Raw genomic sequence first — 10,206 nt, forward strand, 5'->3', positions numbered from 1 at the left:
GGTAGGCGCGCCCCCTACCTCGTGGCCTCCTGGTTGATGTCTTGACGTAGGGTCCAAGTCCTCTGGATCATGTTCGTTCCGAAAATCAGGTTCCCGAAGGTTTCGTTCTGTTTGGACTCCGTTTGATATTCTTTTTCTGCGAAACACTAAAATAGGCAAAAAAACAACAATTCTGGGCTGGGCCTCCGGTTAATAGGTTAGTCCCAAATAATATAAAAGTGTATAATAAAGCCCAATAATGTCCAAAACAGAATATAATATAGCATGGAACAATCAAAAATTATAGATACGTTGGAGACGTATCAGCATCCTCAGCCAGCAAGCTTTTAGCCACTGCCCTCTCTGCATCCGCCACCCTCCCTGCTCCTGCGCGATTTGGCCAGGCGCCCTGAGCTGCCGTGCCTCGCTCCTACCCAACGAGTACGCACGACTACACCCTGCCACCCTCACCTAGCTACCTGCACTTAAGACGTTGGATTCGAGTGGCCTCAGCCTCCCCACTCTGCACGATGCCAGATCTCAACTACAGGCAGGGTCGCCGGTGCCAGCGGCTATGGTGGTTGGCAAGCCGGGTTGCGGTCGTGTGGGACGGCAGCCGTCTTGAGTCAAGTGGCTAAAAGCACGTTCAATGGTGGGAGGCAGGGGGAGGCGCTGGTGGCTGGGGCATTGTAGGTCATGCGGGAGGCGGCGAACTCCGGGGAGCAGCAACAGGAAGGGGACGAAGAGAGGGTGCGCCGCTTGGAGGAGCTCCGGGGTTGATTGTGTTTGTTTTTTATTTCAGGGGTGTGTATGTCAATTCTTTGCCAAGTCAGCTCCTTACAATCCAGTCCTACTTGTCAAAAAGTGATCAAACGGGCCAAATCATCCAACCAGTGCTTTCTGCAAAAGGTTTACTCGGAATGCGGTGATTTTTGCAATGGATTACCGACTTGGTGATTTTTTTCGGGAATATACATTGTTGTGTATCATTGCATTGATAGGTGGAAGAGTGACAAGCGCATACAACAGAAAAGGGTGGGGAGCAACTCATCAACCCGTACACAAGTCGGTGTCTCGAGGAGTGCGAGATGAGCATGACGGAGAGTGCTTAGCCTTGTCTACTACGATCAGGTTACAGGGATAACAATCAGTATACGTTGGCACCCGCACAGGACCAAAGCTTCACCTCGTCCTTGATCACCCGCAATAGCTCCGCGTTAGAAGGCCGATGTCCATCAAAGAGGGCGGCGTTGCGGTGTTTCCAGGTTTCCCATGCGACAAGGGAGCTGAAACCTTTCTGCAAGCCGGCCGGGCAAGTACCGGCTGTGGCCTCCCATCACTGGAAGAATCGTGCGGTGTCACTGGGTAGGGAGATTGGCGGTCGACACCATGAGAGGACCACATGCCACGTGATCCGGGAGAAAACACACCGAACAAGCAGGTGGTCTGTAGTCTCGACCTCCTGGCCGCATAGCAAGAATGCGGGGTCGTGAGGCAAGCCATGGCGTGCCTGACACTCGGCCGTCCAACATCGGTCGAGGGTAGCCAGCCAGAGGAAAAACTTGGCATTCGTGGGCACCCAAGTTTTCTAGACTTGGTAAATTTCTGCAAACTTAGCCGTAAATGTGGTAGTTTTCTATAATTAACTCATACTAGTAAGCGTGCACGTGCAACGCACGTCTCAACTAATATTGAAACCATATGTGAAAATTCGCATGTGTATGTAAAAGGATAATCTCATAGTAGTAGTAAAGAAATATTTCAAACGAATTGTTATGTTGATAAGGTTCTTTTTTCACCCGAAAAGCTAATGCATTCTTATTTCGAATTGTTAGTAGCCTTCTTATTCCTATGAATCTTGAAGAACACATTCAAAGCACTCAGGTACACCCACTATTTATCCATTCTTGTAATATGATTGTTTTCTTACAATTCCTACTTTACATAATCTGCTTTATGTTTTGACGCCATCGTTTCAACCAAGGCCGTTGAGTGCCACGGATCCATGGAGCAGGGGAACAACCGCTATGATTTTTGTGGTGTCAATGGCTAGCTTCTTCAGGTGGAAGGCCAACCAGAATTGCAGTCCCATCACAAGGTGGGTTGCTTGGCCGACATCCCAAAACTTAGAAGAACCATGGTGCCTTAACATGCCACGCAGTGAGATAGATGGTGCAAAGATAATTTCAATTGTTTAAAGTTCATCACAAAAAAACTACTGGTAAGGAATAATAGGACATAGCCATCTGTGTAATTATATAGAGAACCAATCCATTTGCCCTTATTTTATCAAAATGTGTTACTGAAGGAAATATGCCCTAGAGGCAATAATAAAGTTATTATTTATTTCCTTATTTCATGATAAATGTTTATTATTCACGCCAGAATTGTATTAACCGGAAACATAATACATGTGTGAATACATAGACAAAACAGAGTGTCACTAGTATTCCTCTACTTGACTAGCTCGTTAATCAAAGATGGTTATGTTTCCTAACCATGGACAAAGAGTTGTTATTTGATTAACGGGATCACATCATTAAGAGAATGATGTGATTGACGTGACCCATTCCTTTAGCTTAGCACCCGATCATTTAGTATGTTGCTATTGCTTTCTTCATGACTTATACATGTTCCTATGACTATGAGATTATGCAACTCCCGTTTGCCGGAGGAACACTTTGTGTGCTACCAAACGTCACAACGTAACTGGGTGATTATAAAGGTGCTCTACAGGTGTCTCGAAAGGTACATGTTGGGTTGGTGTATTTCGAGATTAGGATTTGTCACTCCGATTGTCGGAGAGGTATCTCTGGGCCCTCTCGGTAATGCACATCACATAAGCCTTGCAAGCATTGCAACTAATGAGTTAGTTGCGAGATGATGTATTACGAAACGAGTAAATAGACTTGCCGGTAACGAGATTGAACTAGGTATTGAGATACCGACGAACGAATCTCGGGCAAGTAACATACCGATGACAAAGGGAACAACGTATGTTGTTATGCGGTCTGACCGATAAAGATCTTCGTAGAATATGTGGGAGCCAATATGAGCATCCAGGTTCCGCTATTGGTTATTGACCGGAGACGTGTCTCGGTCATGTCTACATTGTTCTCGAACCTGTAGGGTCCGCACGCTTAAGGTTTCGATGACAGTTATATTATGAGTTTATGAGTTTTGATGTACCGAAGGAGTTCGGAGTCCCGGATGAGATCGGGGACATGACGAGGAGTCTCGAAATGGTCGAGACGTAAAGATCGATATATTGGATGATATATTCGGACATCGGAAAGGTTCCGAGTGATTCGGGTATTTTCGGGGGTACCGGGGAGTTACGGGAATACAAGGAAGAAGCAATGGGCCTCATGGGCCAAGTGGTGGAAGAGAGGAGGCAGGGCGCGCCCCCCCACCGAATTGGACTAGGGGGCCGGCCCCCCTTTCCTCCTTTTCTTCCCTCTCCTTCCTTCTCCTTCTCCTTCCCTTCCTTCCCCTCTCCTACTTGGACTAGGAAAGAGGGTGGAATCCTACTTGGAGTAGGATTGCCCCCCTGGGCGCGCCTCCTCCCCTTGGCCGCCTCTCCCCCCTTGCTCCTTTTATATACAGGGGCAGGGGGCACCCCATGACACACAAGTTGATCTTCGTGATCGTTCTCTTAGCCGTGTGCGGTGCCCCCCTCCACCATAATCCTCTATAATATTGTGGCGGTGCTTAGGCAAAGCCCTGCGACGGTAGAACATCAAGATCGTCACCACGCCGTCGTGCTGACGGAACTCTTCCCCGACACTTTGCTGGATCGGAGTTCGGGGATCGTCATCGAGCTGAACGTGTGCTAGAACTCGGAGGTGCCGTAGATTCGGTGCTTGGATCGGTCGGATCGTGAAGACGTACGACTACATCAACCGCGTTGATATAACGCTTCCGCTTTCAGTGTACGAGGGTACGTGGACGACACTCTCCCCTCTCGTTGCTATGCATCACCATGATCTTGCATGTGCGTAGGAAATTTTTTAAAATTACTACGTTCCGCAACAGTGGCATCCGAGCCTGGGTTTTATGTGTTGATGTTATATGCACGAGTAGAACACAAGTGAGTTATGGGCGATATAAGTCATACTGCTTACCAGCATGTCATACTTTGGTTCGGTGGTATTGTTGGATGAAGCAGCCCGGACCGACATTACGTGTACGCTTACACGAGACTGGTTCTACCGACATGCTTTGCACACAGGTGGCTGGCGGGTGTCAGTTTCTCCAGCTTTAGTTGAACCAAGTGTGGCTACGCCCAGTCCTTGCGAAGGTTAAAATAGCACCAACTTGACAAACTATCGTTGTGGTTTTGATGCGTAGGTAAGATTGGTTCTTGCTTAAAGCCCGTAGCAGCCACGTAAAACTTGCAACAAACAAAGTAGAGGACGTCTAACTTGTTTTTGAAGGGCATTTTGTGATGTGATATGGTCAAGACATGATGCTTAATTTTATTGTATGAGATGATCATGTTTTGTAACCGAGTTATCGGCAACTGGCAGGAGCCATATGGTTGTCGCTTTATTGTATGCAATGCAATCGCCCTGTAATGCTTTACTTTATCACTAAGCGGTAGCGATAGTCGTAGAAGCATAAGATTGGCGAGACGACAACGATGCTATGATGGAGATCAAGCTGTCGCGCCGGTGACGATGGTGATCATGACGGTGCTTCGAAGATGGAGATCACAAGCACAAGATGATGATGGCCATATCATATCACTTATATTGATTGCATGTGATGTTTATCTTTTATGCATCTTATCTTGCTTTGATTGACGGTAGCATTTTAAGATGATCTCTCACTAATTATCAAGAAGTGTTCTCCCTGAGTATGCACCGTTGCGAAAGTTCTTCGTGCTGAGACACCACGTGATGATCGGGTGTGATAGGCTCTACGTTCAAATACAACGGGTGCAAAACAGTTGCACACGCGGAATACTCAGGTTAAACTTGACGAGCCTAGCATATACAGATATGGCCTTGGAACACGGAGACCGAAAGGTCAAGCGTGAATCATATAGTAGATATGATCAACATAGTGATGTTCACCACTGAAACTACTCCATCTCACGTGATGATCGGACATGGTTTAGTTGATATGGATCACGTGATCACTTAGAGGATTAGAGGGATGTCTATCTAAGTGGGAGTTCTTAACTAATATGATTAATTGAACTTTAATTTATCATGAACTTACTCCTGATAGTATTTTGCAAATAATGTTATAGATCGATAGCTCGCGTTGTTGCTTTCATATGTTTATTTTGATATGTTCCTAGAGAAAATTGTGTTGAAAGATGTTAGTAGCAATGATGCGGATTGGATCCGTGATCTGAGGTTTATCCTCATTGCTGCACAGAAGAATTATGTCCTTGGTGCACTGCTAGGTGAAGACCTATTGCAGGAGCAGATGCAGACGTTATGAATGCTTGGCTAGCTCAATATGATGACTACTTGATAGTTTAGTGCACCATGCTTAACGGCTTAGAATCGGGACTTCAAAGACGCTTTGAACGTCATGGACCATATGAGATGTTCCAGGAGTTGAAGTTAATATTTCAAGCAAATACCCGAGTTGAGAGATATGAAGTCTCCAACAAGTTCTATAGCTAAAAGATGGAGAAGAATCGCTCAACTAGTGAGCATGTGCTCAGATTGTGTGGGTACTACAATCGCTTGAATCAAGTGGGAGTTAATCTTCCAGATAAAATAGTGATCGACAGAATTCTCTAGTCACCATCACCAAGTTAGTAGAACTTTGTGATGAACTATGATATGCAAGGGATAACGGAAACGATTCCCAAGCTCTTCGTAATGCTAAAATTGACGAAGGTAGAAATCGAGAAAAACATCAAGTGTTGATGGTAGACAAGACCACTAGTTTCAAGAAAAGGGCAAAGTAAAAAAAGGGAACTTCAAGAAAAACAGCAAGCAAGTTGCTGCTCAAGTGAAGAAACCCAAGTCTGGTCCTAAGCCTGAGACTAAGTGCTTCTACTGCAAAGGGATTGGTCACTGGAAGCAGAACTACCCCAAGTATTTGGTGGATAAGAAAGGATGGCAAAGTAAACAAAGGTATATTTGATATACATGTTATTGATGTGTACTTTACTAGTGTTCATAGCAACCCCTCAGTATTTGGTACTAGTTCAGTTGCTAAGATTAGTAACTCGAAATGGGAGTTGCAGAATGAACAGAGACTAGTTAAGGGTAAAGTGACGATGAGAGTTGGAAGTGGTTCCAAGATTGATATGATCATCATCGCACACTCCCTATACTTTCGGGATTAGTGTGGAACCTAAATAAGTGTTATTTGGTGTCGAGCATGAATATGATTTGATCATGTTTATTGCAATACGGTTATTCATTTAAGTAAGAGAATAAATTGTTGTTCTGTTTACATGAATAAAACCTTATATGGTTACACACCCAATGAAAATGGTTAGTTGGATCTCGATCATAGTGATACACATATTCATAGTATTGAAACCAAAAGATGCAAAGTTAATAATGATAGTGCAACTTATTTGTGGCACTGCCGTTTAGGTCATATTGGTGTAAAGCGCATGAAGAAACTCCATGCTGATGGGATTTTGTAATCACTTGATTATGAATCACTTGGTGCTTGCGAACCATGCCTTATGGACAAGATGACTAAAGACTCCGTTCTCCGGAACAATGGAGCGAGCAACTGACTTATTGGAAATAATACATACTGATGTATGCGATCCGATGAGTGTTGAAGCTCGCGGCGGGTATCGTTATTTTCTGACCTTCACATATGATTTGAGCAGATATGGGTATATCTACTTGATGAAACATAAGTCCGAAACATTTGAAAAGTTCAAAGAATTTCAGAGTGAAGTGGAAAATCACCGTGACAAGAAAATAAAGTTTCTACGATCTGATTGCGGAGACAAATATTTGAGTTACGAGTTTGGTATTCAATTAAAACAATGTGAATAGTTTCACATACTCATGCCACCTGGAACACCACAGCATAATGTTGTGTCCGAACGTCATAACCGTACTTTATTGGATATAGTGCAATCTATGATGTTTCTTACCGATTTACCACTATCGTTTTTGGGGTTATGCATTAAAGACAGCTGCATTCACGTTAAAAAGGGCACTATCTAAGTCCGTTGAGACGACACAATCTGAACTATGGTTTGGCAAGAAACCAAAGTTGTCGTTTCTTAAAGTTTGGGATTGTGATGCTTATATGAAAAGTTTCATCCTGATAAGCTCAAACCCAAATCGGAGAAATATGTCTTCATAGGATACCCAAAGGAGAATGTTGGGTACACCTTCTATCACAGATCCGAAGGCAAGACATTCGTTGCTAAGAATGGATCCTTTCTAGAGAAGGAGTTTCTCTCGAAAGAAGTGAGTGGGAGGAAAGTAGAACTTGATGAGGTAACTGTACCTGCTCCCTTATTGGAAAGTAGTTCATCATAGAAATTTGTTCCTGTGACTACTACATCAATTAGTGAGGAAGCTAATGATGATGATCATGTAACTTCAGATCAAGTTACTACCGAATCTCGTAGGTTAACCAGAGTGAGATCCGCACCAGAGTGGTACGGTAATCTTGTTCTGGAGGTCATGCTACTTGACCATGACGAACCTACGAACTATGAGGAAGCGATGATGAGCCCAGATACCGCAAAATGGCTTGAGGCCATGAAATCTGAGATAGGATCCATGTATGAGAACAAAGTATGGACTTTGGTTGACTTGACCGATGTTCGGCAAGCCATTGAGATTAAATGGATCTTCAAGAGGAAGACGAACGCTGATAGTAGTGTTACTATCTACAAAGCTAGACTTGTCGAAAAAGGTTTTTGACAAAGTTCAAGGTGTTGACTACGATGAGATTTTCTCACTCGTATCGATGCTTAAAGTCTGTCCGAATCATGTTAGCAATTGCCGCATTTTATGAAATCTAGCAAATGGATAACAAAACTGCAATCCTTAATGGATTTCTTAAAGAAGAGTTGTATATGATGCAACCAGAAGGTTTTGTCAATCCTAAAGGTGTTAACAAAATGTGCAAGCTCCAGCGATCCATCTATGGAATGGTGCCAGCATCTCAGAGTTGGAATATACGCTTTGATGAGTTGATCAAAGCATATAGTTTTATACAGACTTGCGGTGAAGCCTGTATTTACAAGAAATTGAGTGGGAGCACTACAACATTTCTGATAAGTATATGTGAATGACATATTGTTGATCGAAAATAATGTAGAATTATTTTGCAAAGCATAAAGGAGTGTTTGAAAAGAGTTTTTCAAAGAAAGACCTCGGTGAAGCTGCTTACATATTGAGCATCAAGATCTATAGAGATAGATCAAGACGCTTGATAAGTTTTTTCAATGAGTACATACCTTGACAAGATTTTGAAGTAGTTCAAAATGGAACAGTCAAAGAAAGAGTTCTTGCCTGTGTTACAAGGTGTGAAATTGAGTAAGACTCAAAGCCCGACCATGGCAGAAGATAGAAAGAGAATGAAAGTCATTCCCTATGCCTCAGCCATAGATTCTATAAAGTATGCCATGCTGTGTACCAGATCTATTGTATACCCTACACTGTGTTAAGCAAGGGAGTACAGTAGTGATCTAGGAAGTAGATCACTGGACAGCAGTCAAAATTATCCTTAGTGAAATAAGGATATGTTTCTTGATTATGGACGTAACAAAAAAGTTCATCGTAAAGGGTTACGTCGATACAAAATTTTGACACCGATCTGGATGACTCTAAGTCTCAATCTGGATATATATTGAAAGTGAGAGCAATTAGCTATAGTAGCTCCGTGCAGAGCATTGTTGACATAGAAATTTGCAAAATACATACGGATCTGAATATGGCAGACCCGTTGACTAAACTTCTCTCACAGGAAAAACATGATCACACCTTAGTACTCTTTGGGTGTTAATCACATAGCGATGTGAACTAGATTATTGACTCTAGTAAACCCTTTGAGTGTTGGTCACATAACGATGTGAACTATGGGTGTTAATCACATGATGATGTGAACTATTGGTGTTAAATCACATGGCAATGTGAACTAGATTATTAACGCTAGTGCAAGTGGGAGACTGAAGGAAATATGCCCTAGAGGCAATAATAAAGTTATTATTTATTTCCTTATTTCATGATAAATGTTTATTATTCATGCTAGAATTGTATTAACCGGAAACATAATACATGTGTGAATACATAGACAAAACAGAGTGTCACTAGTATGCCTCTACTTGGCTAGCTCGTTAATTAAAGATGGTTATGTTTCCTAACCATGGACAAAGAGTTGTTATTTGATTAACAGGATCACATCATTAGGAGAATGATGTGATTGACATGACCCATTCCTTTAGCTTGGCACCCGATTGTTTAGTATGTTGCTATTGCTTTCTTCATGACTTATACATGTTCCTATGACTATGAGATTATGCAACTCCCGTTTGCCGGAGGAACACTTTGTGTGCTACCAAACGTCACAACGTAACTGGGTGATTATAAAGGTGCTCTACAGGTGTCTCCAAAGGTACATGTTGGGTTAGCGTATTTCGAGATTAGTATTTGTCACTTCGATTGTCGGAGAGGTATCTCTGGGCCCTCTCGGTAATGCACATCACATAAGCCTTGCAAGCATTGCAACTAATGAGTTAGTTGCGAGATGATGTATTACGAAATGAGTAAATAAACTTGCCGGTAACGAGATTCAACTAGGTATTGAGATACCGACGATGGAATCTCGGGCAAGTAACATACCGATGACAAAGGGAACAACGTATGTTGTTATGCGGTCTGACCGATAAAGATCTTCGTAGAATATGTGGGAGCCAATATGAGCATCCAGGATCCGCTATTGGTTATTGATCGGAGACGTGTCTTGGTCATGTCTACATTGTTCTCGAACCCGTAGGGTCCGCACGCTTAAGGTTTCGATGACAGTTATATTATGAGTTTATGAGTTTTGATGTACCGAAGGAGTTCGGAGTCCCGGATGAGATCGGGGACATGACGAGGAGTCTCGAAATGGTCGAGATGTAAAGATCGATATATTGGACGACTATATTCGGACACCGGAAAGGTTCCGAGTGATTCGGGTATTTTCGGGGGTACTCGGGAGTTACGGGAATATGAGGAAGAAGCAATGGGCCTCATGGGCCAAGTGGTGGAAGAGAGGAGGCAGGTC

This window comes from Triticum aestivum, chromosome 7A (genome assembly GCF_018294505.1).
Source record: "Triticum aestivum cultivar Chinese Spring chromosome 7A, IWGSC CS RefSeq v2.1, whole genome shotgun sequence".
Taxonomy (NCBI): Eukaryota; Viridiplantae; Streptophyta; class Magnoliopsida; order Poales; family Poaceae; genus Triticum; species Triticum aestivum.